This window comes from Natator depressus, chromosome 2 (genome assembly GCF_965152275.1).
Source record: "Natator depressus isolate rNatDep1 chromosome 2, rNatDep2.hap1, whole genome shotgun sequence".
NCBI lineage: Eukaryota > Metazoa > Chordata > Testudines > Cheloniidae > Natator > Natator depressus.
In genome coordinates this window covers 240,647,819-240,668,002 of record NC_134235.1, presented here as the reverse complement: position 1 = coordinate 240,668,002, position 20,184 = coordinate 240,647,819, and the positions used below count along the sequence as shown (strand labels likewise).

Genomic DNA, 20,184 nt, shown 5'->3' with positions numbered 1-20,184 from the left:
GATCTGGGAGGCAGGAGCTGTGGCGGGGGGAACTTTTGGGGTCCCCGCAGGCCCAGAGTGGCCCGGGGGAGTAGCAGGGGGCTGTGAGCAGCCCGCTCTGCCTCCCTGGCCCCAGCCCCGGCCCCGGCCCCGGCCCCAGCCCCAGCCCCAGCCCCAGCCGTATCGCTCAGGGGACGGGGCCTGGGGGAAGGGCTCCCCCCTGCACTCAGCGGGAGCTGCAGAAGCGGAGCAGCCCGGCCCCAGCCAGCTCCCAGCCGCAGCGCTCCGCTTCCCGGCGCCGGTGCAGGGTACCTTACCCGCCCCCAAGCGACACGGCTGGGGCCGGGGCAAGGGAGGAGGAGCAGGCTGGAGCCGCGTCGCTCTGCTTCCCGCTGCCGGTGAGTGCGGGGGGCTGATCCTTTCCCCGCACTCACTGGCAGTGGGGAGCGGAGCGCCGCGGCTGGGAGTTGGCGGAGCGGGACCGGCTGGGCCACGTCGCACCGCTTCCCACCGCTGACGGTGAGTGCGGGGTCGCTGGGGGAAGAGGTGGAATGGGGGCGGGCCGGGGGCGGAGCAGGGGAGAGGGGTAAGGGGTAAGGGGCAGGATGGAGGGAGTTGTCTGGGGCCTCGTACCCCCCCTAGGGACGGCCCTGCCCCGTTGCAATAGGCACAGCCCGCGGGGAGGGGGCGGTCGGGGGATAGGGCTCGTTGCCCGGGTTGGTGGTAGGGATTTTCCCCTTCCCTCCCACCCCCCGAATTTCTCTGACACCCACCCCCCAGTTTTGTGAACTAGTTACATGCAAAGTATTGCCTGTTTATTTCAATGTGAATTGAAACATTAATACACACTTTAAAAGCATATACGGTGTATGATAAAATAGGTGTATCTGAAAAAGTATCATAGATTTGAAAAGTGTAAACATAGACTAGCTTCCTTATACAGCTGTTGTTTTTTATGACCATGTCAGTGCATTCATTTTGGTGACCTTGGCCAACCTAATAATTTCAAATTATGATTTGTAAGCAAAGTCTAAATGAGCTCTCCCTGACAGCTAGTAATGAGCTAGGGGCTGGGGGGAAAGGATTCAGGACCAGATTGTATTTACATTCACACCTAATCTACCTAGGTATCCAGCAAATAGAGCTGTGTTGCCCAAGTGATAGATTCTGGCTGGGGCAGGGTTTCAAATCACTTGAGTGGGGGAGGGGGGTAATGAAATGTTGTTATTCTTATTGTCTGAGTAAAGGGCAGTAGAATTATACTTAGCCTGTGCTGATTGAGGGCATTGAGAGAGAGGGTGGGGACAGGTGTTTTGCTTGATGGTCTGCCTGAGTCACAAGTACTATATGACCTGCCCCTCTCCACTGTTTAAAGACAGAGCTGACTAGGCTCCATAGATAGTCTTTTGTTCTGTTAAGTGACCACTACAGCTGAAATCACTGATAATCAGGTCTAAGTGCTTAGACCTGCTGTGGGACAGTGTTTCTGTGGAAGAGATGGCCCAGTCTGCACTAGCAGCGAGGTTCCTGCACTGAGAGCTCAGCTGAAATCACTGAGAGCTGGGTGGAACCTCAGGAGACCAACTCGCAGAGGTCACAGTGGCAGGTGGCAGCAGAAGGTGACGGAGCAGGGTCATTGGCAACAGAGCGATGGAGTGAACAGTGGCACAACGGACAACAGTGGCCAGAGTGAACAGTGAGCAGTTGGAGGAATGAGCAAGGTGCCTTTTTGCCCCCCACCTGGGAGGTGAGCTCATGTGAAAGGACCTCTGAACTCTGAGTCTCCACTGACCAAGGACAACACTGGTGAGTGTTAATGAGGCTGTTAAGAATGCTGGAGACACAACACAGTTCATGTGAACAAACATGGCTGTGACGTCGTACTTTCTATTTAAGTAAGAGATACCACACACTACAAACTGGAGGCCAATGTTAACTGCCTTGTCACTTGTTCATCCTGAAGTTGAACACTGGTTCTGAACAAGACCAGCAAATGCTCACTATCTTTCTGCAAGAAACTCAGCTGACTGGCTAGAAGCATGTGGTGCAACAGTGAAAGACTCAACAGCTGAAAAAGTGAAGAACTCTCACCAGAAAAAAAAATTAGCATACATGGCTGACGAATGCACCGATGCAAATGGGCATCAAGTCACTGTGTACGTTATCTTAATGTCAGTGGTAGGCCAGTAGATGCGTTTCCAGATACATTGGCTGTATCTGTGAGAACCCACATCTTAGAGTTAAATGCTTATCAATTGGACCCCAAACAGATGGCTGCTTGTGCATTTGATGGAGCTGCAAACTTCTTTAGAAGACCTGGTGGAGTACAAGCTTTGCTCAGAGAAAAGTGTAACCCTAATCTTTCCTATGCACACTGCAGAGGCCGTCTACTCCAACTAGCCCTAGTATGAGCTGCAGACTCTTCAAAAGACATTTAAAAAGCTATAAATTTAATGTCTTCATTATATTCTTTTTTCAGCAAGAGTCCAAAAAGACTGAATATCTTGGAAAATATAGAAGATTAGTCCAACCTGGGAAAACCCTCTGGCTTTCTCATGAGCTTGGCTGTTGTCTTAAAATTAAGCCAGTCATTATTACTGGCTTTGGAAACTAGGTACCAAGATGGGATGGATCTAAGTAGTGAGGCTGGTGGATTACTTTTGCTACTACATTCAGAGAAGACTATTGCCATGCTCTCCCTTGTAAGTCTACTGTTGAAACTACTTGGGTCATTAAACAATGGCTTCCAGGCATCTGCTACAACAGTACTAGATCTTTGTCCAGCAATAGAAGCTACATTTGGATCAATCAGAGAGCTATCCATTGAAAAAGTACTGGAAAAAGCAAAGACTTCAGTCCAGAAGTTGAGTAATGAAGGCATTTATATTGAATCCTTAAGTGAAGAGGACAAGAAGTGTTTTAAGATAACTGAAAGTACATAGACTTGATTCTTAAAAATCTACAATGGCGACTTATAGATTCTACTCAACCTCTATGTAGCTTTTACAGATCCCTGTCCTATAAAACACAGACAGTTGAGTGGAGTGAGGCGCTATCAGCAATGGGGCTGCCACGTGCTCAGGACAGAATAGAGAATTTGAACTCAGAGTGGAATATCGTATGATGAATGAATGAAGATTTGACTTCAACTTCTTCTTTTTTTATGACGGGTTTCAGAGTAACAGCCGTGTTAGTCTGTATTCGCAAAAAGAAAAGGAGTACTTGTGGCACCTTAGAGACTAACCAATTTATTTGAGCATAAGCTTTCGTGAGCTACAGCTCACTTCATCGGATGCATACTGTGGAAACTGCAGAAGACATTATATACATAGAGACCATGAAACAATACCTCCTCCTTATTACCAGCAGGAGAGTGGGGTGGGAGGAGGTATTGTTTCATGGTCTCTGTGTATATAATGTCTTCTGCAGTTTCCACAGTATGCATCCGATGAAGTGAGCTGTAGCTCACGAAAGCTTATGCTGAAATAAATTGGTTAGTCTCTAAGGTGCCACAAGTACTCCTTTTCTTTTTTTATCATCACTAGTGGCTTGATCCAATCTTTGTGCTACGTTTCCTGGGATGAAAGAAGTAGGAATTCATCTCTTGTTACTCCCAGTCACAACAGCTACAGTTGAGTATTCTTTTGCCTCATTGAATTGAATTTTGTGTTCTGAAAGAAGTCGCCTTCTGCCTGATCATGTGAATGATCTAATGAGCATATCAATTGAAGGAGTGGAAGTACCGGACACATGAGAAGCCACCAAAGATGAACGCATTGCATTCAAGAAGTTCATTAACAGAGTTGTGCAAAATTATAACAAGAAGGATGTCGATGTAGTGCTTCATAGAAGGCTTGGTTAGACAGCTTTTAATTTTTGTGATGATTTTAAAACATGAGTTAACTCAAATAAAATGATCATGAAACATTTTTCAGTTTTTACTATGGTGCCATAGAGCCACCTTCACCCTAATGGTCTCACCACTCATAGGCCCTGACACCCCCCCCCCCCCCCCCCGCCCACCATTTCAATTCCTGGGGAAAACAGTGGCTGCGGCTTATGCAGCACACAGCTGCCTAGAGCACCATGAAATTTGGGGCAATTTGGTGCCCCAAATTTCATGGTGCTCTATGCAGCTGAGTATGCCTAAGGATGGCCCTGCCTGCTGGTATCTCTGCTCTTTAATACCAAAGAGATCCAACTCCAATTTCCCTGTTAGTGCCTATGTAGTACTATGACAGCAGGAGAAAGGAAGCGTCCCATGGCAGTAAGGAACACATTCTGGTTTGCAAAATTACAAAAGAAGAGGAACTAATGAACTAATACACATAACCAAACTCTAGACTCAAGGGAAAAAAATGGAAAATTGTGGCCCCGCTATATCCTTATGGGAGGTCTGATTCTGTTTGTTTATAGTACAGAGTACTTAGAATTTTAGAAGGTTTTGTCAGACTGTTCTTAATTGCTGATATTTCTGGTGATCTGCTCTCCCCGGGCCCGTCCAAGTGAACAAAAGAAACATCTTTCACAAGTTAGTCACCTTAGTTGCAGTGATTTCAGTGTGCTAATTGCATGTAGTGGAATAAGATAACTTGGTAACATTTTGCAATGTCGATGGATTTAGAAAGTTTGGTTGTAGAACTAACTGAAAAGGGGTGGAGGTAATAGGCAGTGGAAGGGTACAGAGTGAAGCCTGCCCTTTAAATAAAGAAGCCTGTTAAGGACATTGACAATTTAGGTCCACTAGAGAAGCAGTCATTTTGTGAAAGCAATTTCAAACAGTGAATTTAGTATATGCAAATCAGAGTAAGGAAGGGAGGCTGTAATAAGGAAGTTCACAACTCCAGGCTTTCAAGGTGCAATGTAAAGAAAATGACAGTGTCCTCTTCATGTGCATTAAATGCACCCTCAACCAGAGCACTTGACAAAAACCTAACCTTGTAAGAATTCTTTTGAGAGCCCCAGGTCTGAGCAACTCTGGTATGATCATGTTAGCCTCCAGAATGCATCACTGTGAAATCAGAGATTTTGGAAAGCTTTGTGGCAGAAGGAACTGACCCATAGGGTACAGGCAAGTCCTCTTTCTCTTGCATATAGTGTGTTTTTCCGAAGTTGTTTTATTTTGTTTGTTTTAAATATTCCAGATGTAAGTAGCACTCAGCATCAGTAAAGTGGCTTGTTAGGGAATAGTTTTATAGCATTACGGTACTGCGGTGGTAACAGAGTATTTATTTCCTTGAGAAGCACAATCCACTAAAAGGATGAAAAGGAACCAGAGGTCAGGGAGATAGAAACTTCAGGAGAATATCAGACTGTGTGAATGCATATATGGACATAAGCAAAAAAATGTTGCTGACTCTTTTTAATTACATACTTCACCAAACTCCCTTGTTAAGATACTTTTTTATCATCTGGAAAGCAGATTTTGCAGTGGTAAAATATGTAATGATTTGTCAGTATGCCTCCTCCTGAATCTTAACTGTGGGGAAAAAAACTGGGGAATTTATTAGATTAGCGAATCCATCACCACTATGCAATACTGCTTGCCATTAAAAAGTCAGTATTTGCCAACAATTTCCTTTCCATGGTATGTGAAATATGTGGTCACCTATACATAGAATGGGGCATAACTGACCTTTTAATGGTGACTACTATAATCCCACAGAGGATGTATTGGACGTTAAACTGATACTACATCTGATTTTAGCCAGATTAAATAGATTTACTCTACTTTCCATTTATTTCAGGTTTTCATAGGTTGTTTGTACAATGCAACTCCGAAAAGCACACCACATTTACAACAACATAAATAAAGCAAATCAAAAGTCTTAAAAGAGGAACAAGAATATTCTTGTTCCATTCAGGAGCAGATCTACTTCATAATCTGGCCATTTACATAGAATAGGATTATACTTTATCACTTGTTTAGTGCTAAAGTATAACACTTGGTAAAGTGTGTGTGTGTGTGTGTGTGTGTGTGTGTATATATATATATATATATATATATATATATATATATATCTTCTTAAATTTAAGCTTATAGTCAGATGTAGCAGTGTCTTAAAAATGCATTCCCCAAAAGGTTTTATACCATGCTAAGTAGAGAAATAATTTCACAGGAATTTGATACTGTTTTTAGCTTGTTTTTAAGAAGTACTATTTTTGAGTATTAAAGACCGCTAACGTGTAAAATGGCCGAGACACAGTTTCTAGGACGTTGCAGTGCTGTCTGCTGTGTTTCCATACACACATACTTTAAGGTGTAAAATCCTGTGTGTCCGATTAAGGGCACGTCTTCACTGGCAACGTTAAAGCGCTGCAATGGCAGCGCTTTAATGTGGCTTGTGTAGACGCAGCACATTGCTGGGAGAGAGGTCTCCCAGCACTCTAAAAAACCACCTCCATGAGGGGCGTAGCTCCCAGTGCTGGTGCACTGTCTATACTGGCACGTTGCAGCACTGAAACTTGCAGCACTCGGGGTGTCTTTTCAGACCCCTGAGCGAGGAAAGTTGCAGCGCTGTAAAGTGCCAGTGTAGACAAGCTCCAAGGAAAACACAAATGAACAAAAGTCTCAATGAGAGAGCACAGTGTGTTTCTCTCCTTGGTAGCGGACTACATGGTAGCTGCTTCTGCTACAGGAAGTAGGTCTTTCCTAGATTTAAAGATGCAATACACAGAAAACAAATCATAACCGATACAAGATACATTCATCATTCTAAGGTGTCAATATTTTCAGAATAAAAAAGCCAGGGGGACTTTGGAGGGAATATGTTTTTTAGGGTTATGAAATACTCGTACAAAAGACAATGTGGTTTTAAAAAAATGTATATTGGTGTCTCTACTGTTAGCTTCTAAATCAATACCAACATGGGCATATTTCTCAGAAAGAAGGATTTCCCCCACCCCAGTAACTTAAGAGCCCTAAGTGAAGTTTCTTACGAACCACAGAACAAATCTTATTGTTCATTTTGAGCAAAAGAACAGCTTTGATATTATCTACTTCATTTGCCATTTCTCTTCACCCACATCCACCCACCACTGAGTATTTTAGGCTGCAATCCCCTTGGATCTCATTGTGATTCTCCCTAAGCTGGTCTGACAATCTTTTGGCCTGTACTCTTTGGCTTCCATCTAAGGACAATCACAGTGTTCTTATCAGTGACCAGATAGTCTTCACAAGTGGAGTATATTCGACACTGGTGAGGCCTCATCTGGAGTACTGTGTCCAGTTTTGGGCCCCCCACTACAAGAAGGATGTGGATAAATTGGAGAGAGTCCAGCGAAGGGCAACAAAAATGATTAGGGGTCTAGAGCACATGACTTATGAAGAGAGGCTGAGGGAGCTGGGATTGTTTAGTCTGCAGAAGAGAAGAATGAGGGGGGATTTGATAGCTGCTTTCAACTACCTGAAAGGGGGTTCCAAAGAGGATGGCTCTAGACTGTTCTCAATGGTAGCAGATGACAGAACGAGGAGTAATGGTCTCAAGTTGCAATGGGGGAGGTTTAGATTGGATATTAGGAAAAACTTTTTCACTAAGAGGGTGGTGAAACACTGGAATGCGTTACCTAGGGAGGTGGTAGAATCTCCTTCCTTAGAGGTTTTTAAGGTCAGGCTTGACAAAGCCCTGGCTGGGATGATTTAACTGGGAATTGGTCCTGCTTTGAGCAGGGGGTTGGACAAGATGACCTTCTGGGGTCCCTTCCAACCCTGATATTCTATGATTCTATGATTCTATATTTATGTAACCCTTCTGCCAGGTGGAGTCAGCAGCAATCAGGGCTGGGTTCTACATCTAGGGGTTCCTTTTCAACAATACAACACCGAACCGGCTTGATCCCCCAATTGGTGACCTGGGAGAATTACACACTATGCCTGGGCACCTCTAAGAGGCAGTACTTCCCCTCTCGTATGCAGAGTATGAGTGTAGGAAAAACTTTTTTTAATGAAACAAAGAAAGTCACTGGACATTAGTTAGGGAAAATGCCACATGAAGGATTCATAAACATAAAACCGTGAGCAGGACACCCATCCCAGAGTGTGTGCAGCAGTGTCTTCTGCCTCATGTTCCTGAGTTCTACAACCAAGATTTCCTTTACAATACCCCTCTCTGCTCTCTCACCATACCCCACTCACAAGAATTGTCCTTGGTCAGTGAGGACCCAGGGTTCAGAGGTGCATCTTGTAAACTCACCTCCCACTGGGAGGTTGATCACCGGGGGAGGGAGCAGGGGGCAGAAAGGGCCTTGCTTGCTCCACCATCTGAGCACTTGTTCTGGCTGGCTGCCCCACCAGTCACTCCCAGCTCCGCCATTCCACTCCGCTGGCTTCCATTCCGCTCTGCTGGGTTGCCTTGCTAGCCGCTCGCCACTCCACTGGCCACCCTACAGGCTGCTGCGCTGCACACAGTCACCTTCTGCTGCCACCTGCTTCTGTACAGTGACCTCTTCAGGTCAGTTGCTTGAAGTTCCCCCTAACTCTCAGTGATTTTCAGCTCTCAGCAATTGTCGGCTTCCAGTGGGTGAACTTCATTGCTGAAGCAGGCTGGGCAGAAACGCTGTCCCACCACAAGTGATTTCAGCTCTAGTGAGTACTTAACAAAACAAAAGACTCCTAATGGAGCCTTACTTAGCTCTGTCTTTGAACAGAGGCAGGGCAGGTTAAACCATGCCTGGGGTTCTGCGATAGGGCCCATACCTCTTGGCAGGGACACCTGTCCCCACCCCTCTTGCTTTCACAGGGGTCTGGCATTCAAGTCCCTGGCTTAGTGAGCTCATTTCGGTTGAGGGTGGCCCCCTCAATCAGGGAAGGTTAAAGCGCAGCAGAACTGTGCTTACTCAGACAATAAAGATAACTACATTGATAACAACATTTCACTATCCCTGCATTCAGTAATAAAGTGATTTGTAACCCAACACCAGCCAAAGTTGATCACTTTGGGCAACACTGCTCTGTCTGCTGGATACCTAAGCAGAGCAGGTGTGTTCATGTAAATACAGTGTGCTCCTGAAGCTGTCAGAAGAGAGCTCATTCAGACCCTGCTTACATCTAAAACACAGACACATAAAATTAATACAAGAATTTAAACACACCCTAAACGTAGCAGAAATAGTCCATCTTTCACATAAGGGAACCAAAGTCCTTCAACAGAGCTCCCCCCTCCCCCCGCCTTCCCTTTAGACAAAAGGTCCTATCCATTCACTGGATTAAAATAAAGGCCCTAACTCTGTTTAAACCAGCTTTTTATGCCAAAAGCCCCCCTTTTTTTTCTTTTCTTCCTCCTTGGGCTTCTGGTGCCTGTTTGACCGAGTATGTGCGAACAGCCTCAGGAATGGTATTTTTCTGGAAATGTTTGTGTCTCATGAACTGCAGAAATCACCAGTGCACACCCTGTCTTTAGCTCCTAGATGAACATTCCTCCCATGGAGCTGAATACAGTGCCTGGCCCACAATGTATACAGAATGTTTATAAATGTCATACAATATGGTCCCCAAAGATACTGCATGTGATTGTATTATCTGTCATATCTATGATATGTAATATAATGTCATGTCATAACATTTTGTAGTGATAAGAAAGTGAAATCTTCAGGTGTTTCAAAGGAAGTTTCTATGACATCATATGAAAAAGCAAACCTGTCCCTATAACACCTGGATGTATGGTCACTTTATATACACCACACTGTTTCATGGTCAAAATTCATATTTTGGGAAACTTTGATGCAACCTGAAAATGGTGAAGTTCTGCATCAAAACTTCCCTCTCTCTCTTTAAATCTGTAATATTCCTTCCTCTTTTATCTTCAGATTTCTCTTTCCCCTCCAGTTCTTCTTTATCAATCTCTCCCCGACTCACTTCATTTTCTGGGACACTTTGGAAAGCCACAAAGAGAGATTGGTCTTTCCCTAAAATATCATCATGGCACTAAGAAATTCGCTCTTAACATAGACGTTAATTTTCTTTCCTTCTGAATGAACTTTCCACTGTTTGTCTAATTCTGTTCTCAATCGCAGAGTCATTCTGGTAGAGCCACCTTTCTTTTCACCACCCTTAATTTTGAAACTTACACCATCTCATTAAAGAATTTGTCAACAGTAAGATATTGCTTTGATATCATGGTAATTAGCATCTTTAGGTTTGTTCTTCAGAAAGGCTTAAATTGGCTAGTACCATGCCTTCCGTTGAAGTCAATGGAGCCACACTAGTTTAATCCAGTTTAGGATATGGCCTTCTAATTATTATGTGCTTAGTATATGCTAAAATTTGGTAGGTGACTGATATAATATCTTCAACTACTTCAGTATGTAATATTGACCCTTCTTTTTCCAAGGTACTTGTTTGTCTCTCTTACTGTGTACTCTGTAAATACATAGCAAATTCTTCCCCAGTTGCATGACATGGGAGACGTGTCAGTGTTTGTCCCAGTGTATTAACTCACAACTATATTTCGTTGTCTCCTAACTACTCTTCCTCCCCTTTCTTTGTATTTTCTTCCCAGAGGTATAAATCTCTGCCATGCATGTGGAAACCACTCAGCTTTTCTTCTGGTCCTCAATAAGAATGCCTTTGTGCCATTAAAAAATGAATATATGTCTGATAAGAGCTCACAAGGGACCTCTAGTAAAGGTTAGCCACGAACCTCAAAGGTGGTAATATTGGAAAAGTCAAATTAATCAACTGCAGTAAATTCTTTCAAATGAACTTTCAAATACTGCACTTGGCTATTATTTCTTATGAACAGCACTGGAAAATTTTCTAAGGGAAACCCGTTCAATTTAGATTTCACACTGGATTGTAAAATAAAGTATTACAAGGCCTTCAAAAGTACTATGTTCAGCACATACCAACAAGAAATGAAATCCCTTTTGGGGTCCCCACAGTAGTTCCATAACTTTAGTCTTTCTTTCAGTTGCCATCTCTGTATTTCCAACCAAATATCAATCAAGCCCCATAAATTGAGATTGTATTTTTTTTATTTAAAAAAAAAAGTCATGATTTTGAAGCCATAGGGTCTTTTTATTTGCCCTCTGGAGTTTGAGCCTTTAGGGTTCACATTTTCAAGCTTTGGTCCACAACCATGAGGGCTAGACACCTTTTTTTTTTTTTTTTTTAAAGTACAAGAAAGCTGAAATTTTCATGTAATTAAATGACTCCAATAGCTGAGAAAAATGCCCCAAATCCTGATAGTTATCAACACTGCCCTCTTTGAGACTGAATATTCATCTTCCAATAAGCACAGTGCCAGCCAACTCTCAGCTTTTAAAGCTGTGCTCTGCAGACCTGATTCTTCCGTCACGAACCGGTGAGAATCAGCCATAACTAAACTGAGGTCAGAATGACACAAGTGAAAAACTGGTGTGAGATAAGAAATAAGCCCTGGTCTGCACTACAAATTTATGTTGATATAATTGCATCACTCAGGAGTGTGGATTTTCCACACCCCTAAACAACATAGTTATACAGACCTAACTTCCAGTATAGACAGTGCTATATCGACGGGAGAGCTTCTCCTGTCGACAGAGCTACCGCCTCTCAGGGAGGTAGAGTACCTATGCTGACAGCAGAGCAGTGCTGTAAGGATAGATGAGCCCAAGGGCCATACTTTCCCATCCACTCAATAGAACACGTCTCCACTGAACAGGGAGTTGTTTGAAAATCCGGAGTACAGTGTCACCCAGAGTTATCTGGAGTGAAACATCTCTATTTTCACAGCCACATTGTAACACTTGGGAAGTATAATTTTACATTTTTAATGTAACTCTACAACTTCATTGCTATTTAACACGGAACCCTAGAGGCTCTCTCTTCCCCTATTCCTTGTGAATACAATGGAATATAATTTTGGCTTTAAATATACTACTGTAATAGACTACTGTGCATAGATTCATAGATTTTTAAGCTCAGAAAGGACCTTATGACCATTAAAATCATCTAATTTGACCTTCTGTATACACAGGCCATAGAACGTCAGCCAGCAATTACCATTCCTGTCTGAGAAATAACATGCCTTTTAGAAGTATATCCAGTCTTGATTTACAGACTTCAAGTGATGGAGAATCCACCAAGTCCTTAGGTAAGTGGTTCCAATGGTTAGTTACCCTCACTGTTAAACACGTGTGCTTTATTTCTAGTCTGAATTTGTCTACCTTCAGCTTCCAATGACTGAATCTTATTATGCCTTTTTCTGCTCCATTAAAGAGCCCACAACTATCAGAAATCTTTTCATCCACGTACATACTTGTAGATTGTGAGCAAATCACCTCTTAACTCTTGGAGAAACTAAGGCCTTGCTACACTGCCACTTTACAGCGCTATAACTTTCTCGCTCAGGGGTGTGAAAAAACACCCCCCGAACGCTGCAAGTTTCAGCGCTGTAAAGTGCCAGTGTAGACAGTGCAGTCATCAAATTATTCCAGTCATCAAATCATTCTTGCAGACTTTTTCAGAACCCTTTCCAATTTGTAAACATTCTTTTTAAAGTGTAGACACAAGAAGCGGACACAGCACTCCAGTAATGGTCTCAGTAATGCTGTATTCAGAGGTACGACTACCTCCCCATTTCTGTTTCCATAATCTTTTGCTTATATGTCCCAGGATCCCATTTGCTCTCTTGGCTACAGCAGTGCTCTGGGAGTTCATGATCAGGTGGTTGTCCATCAGGATCCCTAAGTTCTTTTCAGTGTCACTGCATGTGAAGATATAGGGTATGTCTCCACTACGAAATTAGGTTGAATTTATAGAAGTCGATTTTTTAGAAAGCAATTTCATACAGTCGATTGTGTGTGTCCCCAATAAGCGCATTAAGTCAGCGGAGTGCGTCCACAGTACCGAGGCAAGCATCGACTTTCGGAGCATTGCACTGTGGGTAGCTATCCCACAGTTCCTGCAGTCTCCATCGCCCATTGGAATTCTGGATTGAGCTCCCAATGCCTGATGGGGTAAAAACATTGTCGCGGGTGGTTTGGGGTATATGTCATCAGTTGCCCCTCCCTCCGTGGAAGCAACTGCAGACAATTGTTTTGCACCTTTTTTCCGTGCAGGCGCCCTAATGCTTTCAGCAGACGGTGCAGTAGGACTGCTAATAGTCACCATCGAACGACTGTTTTCGCTGCCACTCTGCTCTCCTGCTCTGGGAGAAGACACTGCAGTAGGTCAGAAGATCAGTTTTTCTGACCACAGCTTCCGCTACCACTCTGCTCTCCTGGTGGTCTCGCAGATTGTCTATATGACTGTTGTCATCCGCCGCTTCCGCTGCAACTCTGCTCTCCTGCTCCTGTCTCGCCATACCAAGGCAAGCATGCAGCCCGCTCAGCTGTTGTGTCCTGGCTGCAGACCGTGCAGTAGGTCTGCAAAACTAGTTATCCAACCACCGCTTCCCCTGCAACTCTGCTCTCCTGCAGATGCCATACCACGGCAAGGATGGAGCCCGCTCAGATCACCGTGGCAGTTATGAGCATTGTAAACACCTCGCGCATTATCATGCAGTATATGCAGAACCAGAACCTGCAAAAGCAGGCGAGGACGTGACGGCAGCGCGGTGACAAGAGTGATGAGGACATGGACGCAGACTTCTCTCAGAGCATGGGCCCTGGCAATTTGGACATCATGGTGGTAATGGGGCAGGTTCATGCCGTGGAACTCTGATTCTGGGCCTGGGAAACAAGCACAGACTGGTGGGACTGCATAGTGTTGCAGGTCTGGGATGATTCCCAGTGGCTGCAAAACTTTCGCATGCATAAGGACACTTTCATGGAACTTTGTGACTTGCTTTCCCCTGCTCTAAAGCACAAGAATACCAAGATGAGAGCAGCCCTCACAGTTCAGAAGTGAGTGGTGATAGCCCTCTGGAAGCTTGCAATGCCAGACAGCTACTGGTCAGTCGGGAATCAATTTGGAGTGGGCAAATCTACTGTGGGGACTGCTGTGATTCAAGTAGCCAACACAATCACTGAGCTGCTGCTATCAAAGGTAGTGACTCTGGGAAATGTGCAGGTCCTAGTGGATGGCTTTGCTACAATGGGATTCCCTAACTGTGGTGGGGCGATAGACGGAACGCATATCCTTATCTTGGGACCGGAGCACCAAGGCAGCCAGTACATAAACCAAAAGGGGTACTTTTCAATGGTGCTGCAAGCACTGGTGGATCATAAAGGACGTTTCACCAACATCAGCCTGGGATGGCCAGGAAAGGTACAAGACGCTCGCATCTTCAGGAACTTTGGTCTATCTGAAGAGCTGCAGCAAGGGACTTACTTTCCAGACCAGAAAATAACTGTTGGGGATGTTGAAATGCCTATAGTTATCCTTGGGGACCCAGCCTACTCCTTAATGCCATGGCTCATGAAGCCATACACAGGCATCCTGGACAGTAGTAAGGAGCTGTTCAACTATAGGCTGAGCAAGTGGAGAATGGTGGTAGAATATGCATTTGGACGTTCAAAAGCACGCTGGCGCAGTTTACTGACTTGGTTAGACCTCAGTGAAACCAGTATTCCCATTGTTATTACTGCTTGCTGTGTGCTCCACAATATCTGTGAGAGTAAGGGGGAGACGTTTATGGTGGGGTGGGAGGCAAATTGCCTGGCTGCTGATTATGCACAGCCAGACACCAGGGTGATTAGAAGAGCACAGCAGGGCACGCTGCACATCAGAGAAGCTTTGAAAACCAGTTTCATGGCTGGCCAGGCTACAGTGTGACAGTTCTGTTTGTTTTCCTTGATGAAAACCTGCTCCCTTGGTTCACTCTACTTCCCTGTAAACCAACCGCCCTCCCCTCCCCGCTTCAATCACCGCTTGCAGAGCCAATAAAGTCATTGTTTCAAATTCATGCATTCTTTATTAATTCATCACACAAATAGGGGGATAACTGCCAAGGTAGCCTGGGAGGGGTGGGGAGGAGGGAAGCACTGGGTGGGGTGGGGGAGGAGGGAAGGACAAGGCCACACTGCACTTCACAACTTATTGAATGCCAGCCTTCTGTTGCTTGGGCAGTCCTCTGGGTGGAGTGGTTGGGTGCCCGGAGCCTCGCTTCCCGGCCCCCCCCCCCCCCCAGCTCCCCCGTGTTCTTGGGCGTCTGGGCGAGGAGGCTATTGAACTTTGGGAGGAGGGTGGTTGGTTACACAGGGGCTGCAGTGGTGGTCTGTGCAGGGCCGGATTAAGACCTTTAGAGGCCCTAAGCGCTGAAAAGATTATGGTGCCCCCCCCATATGTAATTCAAAATAAAAACAATACTATACCATAAAAGAAAATTTTATTTTTCGAAATGACACAAAACTTACATGTATGTTGAAACTAAAATAGTTTCTTTCTAGATTTTCTGATTGATGAACTTACCCAGAATTTTGCAAAGCTGACTCGATGAAGCATGTCCGCTTCCATATACAATAGGGAAAGTGAATCAAGTCTGTCTTTGACTTTGTTGTTCTCTGAGGGTTTTTTATTCTTTTCAGCTGAGAAAAAGAGTCTTCTGCAGTGCAGTTAGTATTCATCAATGTTAGAAAAATACGTAGTGCGATCTCTACATTTGGAAATACACATTGTATTCTATCTTTCATTATTGTGTCATGAAGATCAATGTGACTGAATTTCATTTTTCCTGTTTCATTAAACTTTGCACGCATATAACAGTGGAACTGCCACACTTCTCCACAGAGATTCATGTTCAAGTCAACAGGGTATGAGACAACTAGCTTTTGGGAACCTTGTGAGTATTGTTCATCAGATAAGTCCATATCATTTAGAATAGAAAATCTACTTCTTTGTACGCTTCACCTCTCCTCTTCATATGAGCTTCAAGTGTATCACTTAGTGTAGTAAGTAGATACGTGAAATTTGTCTCTAGGATTCAATGCTGTTTCTGTTGCACTGCTATCATTTGCTTGTTTCCTCCTGATTTGCTTGCGGGACTGGGCTTCTTTGCAGTATCAGGCAAGATATCTTTTGATATGTATTCAAATCTTTCAGAATCATTCCTCAAAGTGTGTACGTGGTCTGCTAATGATTGACGGAGGTCTGCACATGTTTTCGAATCCAATTCTTTTTCTTGGAGAGCTTGACTTGTGTGGTAAAAATGTTGTAAAATTTCATTCCACTTGGTCAACATGAATACAAATTCTAGTTCTTGCATCTTGTTTGCAGTGTTTTCTGCCTCACGTATAGTTTCTCCCTTTTTGTGGTTGGTCTTCAGCTATACTTTCTAATGCATCCACAATCTTTGAGTAGGACTCCAGAATTGCACTTGTTGCCACTGCATGTGCCTCCCAGCGAGTATTAGAAAGAGATTTCAACACACGATCATTGCCCAAATATATTTTAAGAACTGCCCATCGGTGTGTTGAGGCAGAGAAAAATGTATAAAGTAACTGGACTGTTGAGAAAAAACTTACTGCCACCGGACAACAATCAACAGCACTGCGGCCAACAAGATTGAGAGAGTGTGCAGCAGATGGTATGAATATGGCATATCTGTTCTGTTCTAAAAGCTTCTTCTGCGTTCCTTGATAACGCCCTGACGTGTTGGCAGCATTGTCATAAGATTGACCTCTGCACTTTGAGAAATCTATTTTGCAAACTTGGCACAGATAATGCAGTACTTGATTTGCCATTTCTTCACCAATGTGGCTTTTCAAATTGAGGAATGTTATAAATCGTTCAACTGGTTTTCCATCTGTGGGAGACACATATCTTAGTACAATACTCAATTGATCAATATGTGAAAGATCAGGTATAGAGTCGACAGATAAACTGAAGTACCCAGCAGTACTTATTTCATCCACAATAGCTGAACAAACTTGATCATTCATTAGACCAATGAGTTCATCACATATTGTCTTGGATAAGTATGATGGGTTACCTTTGCCAGCATTCCCATATTTTGAGATATGGCCTGCTAAAAATGAGTCAAACTGAGCCACAAGCTCCAACAATCCCAAGAAATTTCCATTCTGCAAAGATCCAAATGTGTCATTTGATCCCCAGAAAGGCAGACCACGTTCAGCTAATGTTTGAATAACAGCTATAACATGCTGCAAGACATGTTGCCAGTATTCACGTTCCCCTTTAATTTTTTGTTCCAATTTTTGTGTCAATCTAAAGCCCTGTCTTCGATTTATATATTTCAACATTGAATCTCTGTGAGTAGTGCTATTTTCATGTTGTTCAATTAAAGCAATATTCCACCAGTCACTAAATCCACCTGCAGCAAACCGGGATGTTTATATGCAAAAAGTTTGCAAACAGAACAGTACACAGACCCTGTTGATGGTGAATACAGTAGCCATTCTCCTGTGTATTTCTCACCATTCACTTTCATGCCAAAAAATATTTTTTGTGGACAATATCTTCTTTGTTTGTTTGCCATTTGGTAAAAGTCCAACGTGATTTCTCAAATGGCCCAGTGTGGTGTTGACAGTCATTTGGTCCACGATCTATCCAGTAAGCTATATCATTGGTACTGAAATCAACCCACATACTAGGATCTTTTCTCCTATTATTTACAGCATGAACAGGTTCAGTCTCTGACACATCCACACCTTCTAGAACAATGTCTGTTTTACAATCCTACCAGGAATAGGATGATCAGTTACAGTCTCTGAGACATCCACATGTTCTGGAATGGTGTTTGACCCTTCTTCTATTGGTGAAACAATCTCTGAAACACCTACAGGTTTTGGAACAATGTCTGTGCTACTGAGAGAAGATGTTGCTTCTGATGGATTTGCTTTGAAAAATGTCAGCTTTGGAAGATTTTGGAAAATTTCACTAGTTTTTTGTTTCTTCTGCCAGTTTATGTTTCTGTGCTCCCCTCAGTTGGTTATGTTTCATCCTGCCCCTTATCTCAGTTATCTGAACTTTAAAAAAAAAAAAACCAAATTACACAACGTACACTATTTTGTGTGTGTGTGGAAAAAAATGAATCAAGTACGTATAACTCAGAAGAATATATCAATAATAAAATATAAATTTATTGTAATACATGACAGGATCTGATTTCCTCGCATTATTTCGATGTACATTAGTAGGACACTCCCCTGGTTTAGGTGGGAATAAGTAATAAAAAGAGAACAGAAAAAGGGGGGAAGAGTGTGGAGTGGAGTGTAAGGAAGTCTAACAAAGTTCTGATTTTTCCCATGATATCTACTTCGATGCTTTTTTTTGAAATATCAATTTTTTTCTAAAAAAATCTCAACTAACCCTCCCCCCCACACACCCAGTTTTCTGGGATGATTGCTTCCCCCTCCCCCCACTGCATGGCTAACAGCGGGGATGATTTCTTTTCAGCCACAGGCAAAGAGCCCAGCAGGAACGGCCACCTCTGACTGTCCCCTTAATAAAATTCCCCTATTTCAATCAGGTGACCATGAATGATATCACTCTCCTGAGGATAACAAAGAGAGATAAAGAACAGATGTTGCTTGAATGTCAGCAAACACCGGGACCATATGCTGCCATGCTTTGTTAGGCAATGATTCCAGACTACGTGCTACTGACCTGCCATGGTAAAGTGTCCTACCATGGAGGATGCAATAAGGCTGCCTCCCCAGAAACCTTTTGCAAAGGCTTTCGGAGTACCTCCAGGAGAGCTTCATTAAGATGTCCCTGGAGGATTTCCACTCCATGCCCAGACACATTAATAGACTTTTCCAGTAGCTGTACTGGCCGTGAATGCATCCCAAGTCTTCAGGGCAAATTAATCATTAAACACACTTGCTTTTAAACTGTTTATTATATTTACAAAGGCAGACTCACCAGAGGTGCCTTCTCTGCCTTCAAGGTCCAGAAGCCCGGGTTGGGAGGGTACTGTCTCCAGGGTGATCAACAATTCCTGTGCGTCGGGGAGAACGGTTTCTCCATTTGCCTGGTGTGTTCTTCCTTCAACCACCTCCTCCTCATCTTCCTTGTCCCCAAAATCCTCATCCCTGTTGCGTGAGACTCCCTTGCAGAAGTCCACAAATAGGGGTGGGGTAGTTGTAGGGGCACCCCCTAGAATTGCATGCAGCTCATCATAGAAGTGGCATGTCTGAGGGTCTGACCCTGAGTGGGCGTTGGCCTCTTTGTTTTTTTGATAGGCTTGCCTGAGCTCCTTAAGTTTCATGCGGCACTGCTGCGGGTCCCTGCTATAGCTTCTGTCCTTCGTGCCCTGGAGATTTTTTCAAATATTTTGGCGTTTTGTCTTTTGGAACAGAGTTCTGATAGCACAGATTCTTCTCCCCATACAGCGATCAGATCCAGTACCTCCCGTTCGGTCCATGCTGGAGGTCTTTTGCAAATTCGGGACTCCATGGTCACCTCTGCTGATGAGATCTGCACGGTCACCTGTGCTGATCAGCATGCCACACTGGCCAAACAGGAAATGAAATTCAAAAGTTCGCGGGGCTTTTCTGGTCTACCTGGCCAGAGCATCCGAGTTGAGAGTGCTGTCCAGAGCGGTCACAATGGAGCACTCTGGATAGCTCCTGGAGGCCAGTGCTATCGAATTGCATCCACACCACCCCAAATTTGACCCGGCGATGTTGATTTAAGAGTTAATCCCCTCGTCGGGGAAGAGTACAGAAATTGATTTTAAGAGCCCATTAAGTCGACAAAAATGGCTTCATTGTGTGGACAGGTGCAGGGTTAAATCGACCTAACGCTGCTAAATTCGACCTAAACTCATAGTGTAGACCAGGGCATAGTCTCCCATCTTTTAAATGTAACCTGACCTACGTTCTCTGTTCCTAGATGTATGACTCTGTATTTTGCTGTACTAAAAACTCTTGGTAAAAGGAGCCTACCTTGCCAACTGATACAGTTTGCTTTAAGCAGCTGACCTGTTGCTATCGTTATTTATCACTCCACCATTTTTTAGTGTCGTCATCAGCAAATTTTACCAGCGATGATTGTGTGTTTTCTTCCAGATCACTGATAAATATATGATTAGATTTGGCCAAAGTAAATCCTTTCAAGACCCCACTAGATCTGTGCCCCTCTTTCCCACGATTGGTGTTGATTCACCATTTACAATGATTTATTTAAATCTATTAACCAGTTTTTAATCCATTTAATCTGTGCTACGTTGCTTTTGTATCATGCTCTTTTTTCTTTTTTTAATTCAGAATGTCATGTCATATGCCTTACAGAAGCATAAGTATACTATATCAACACAAGTTTCAGAGTGGTAGCCGTGTTAGTCTGTATCAGCACAAACAACGAGGAGTCATTGTGGCACC

General features: G+C 43.8%; 1 long non-coding RNA gene across 3 annotated transcripts in view; it reads left to right on the top strand.

Annotated features, from left to right (window-relative positions):
• Window positions 1–312: 312 nt before the first annotated feature.
• Window positions 313–20,184, top strand: part of LOC141983274 (uncharacterized) — a 57,367-nt gene continuing 37,495 nt past the window's right edge. For all 3 annotated transcript variants that reach the window (XR_012638339.1, XR_012638338.1, XR_012638340.1), the window contains exons 1-2: window positions 313–498; window positions 11,934–12,050. This is a non-coding gene — a long non-coding RNA (uncharacterized LOC141983274). The remainder of the gene's footprint in view (window positions 499–11,933; window positions 12,051–20,184) is intronic.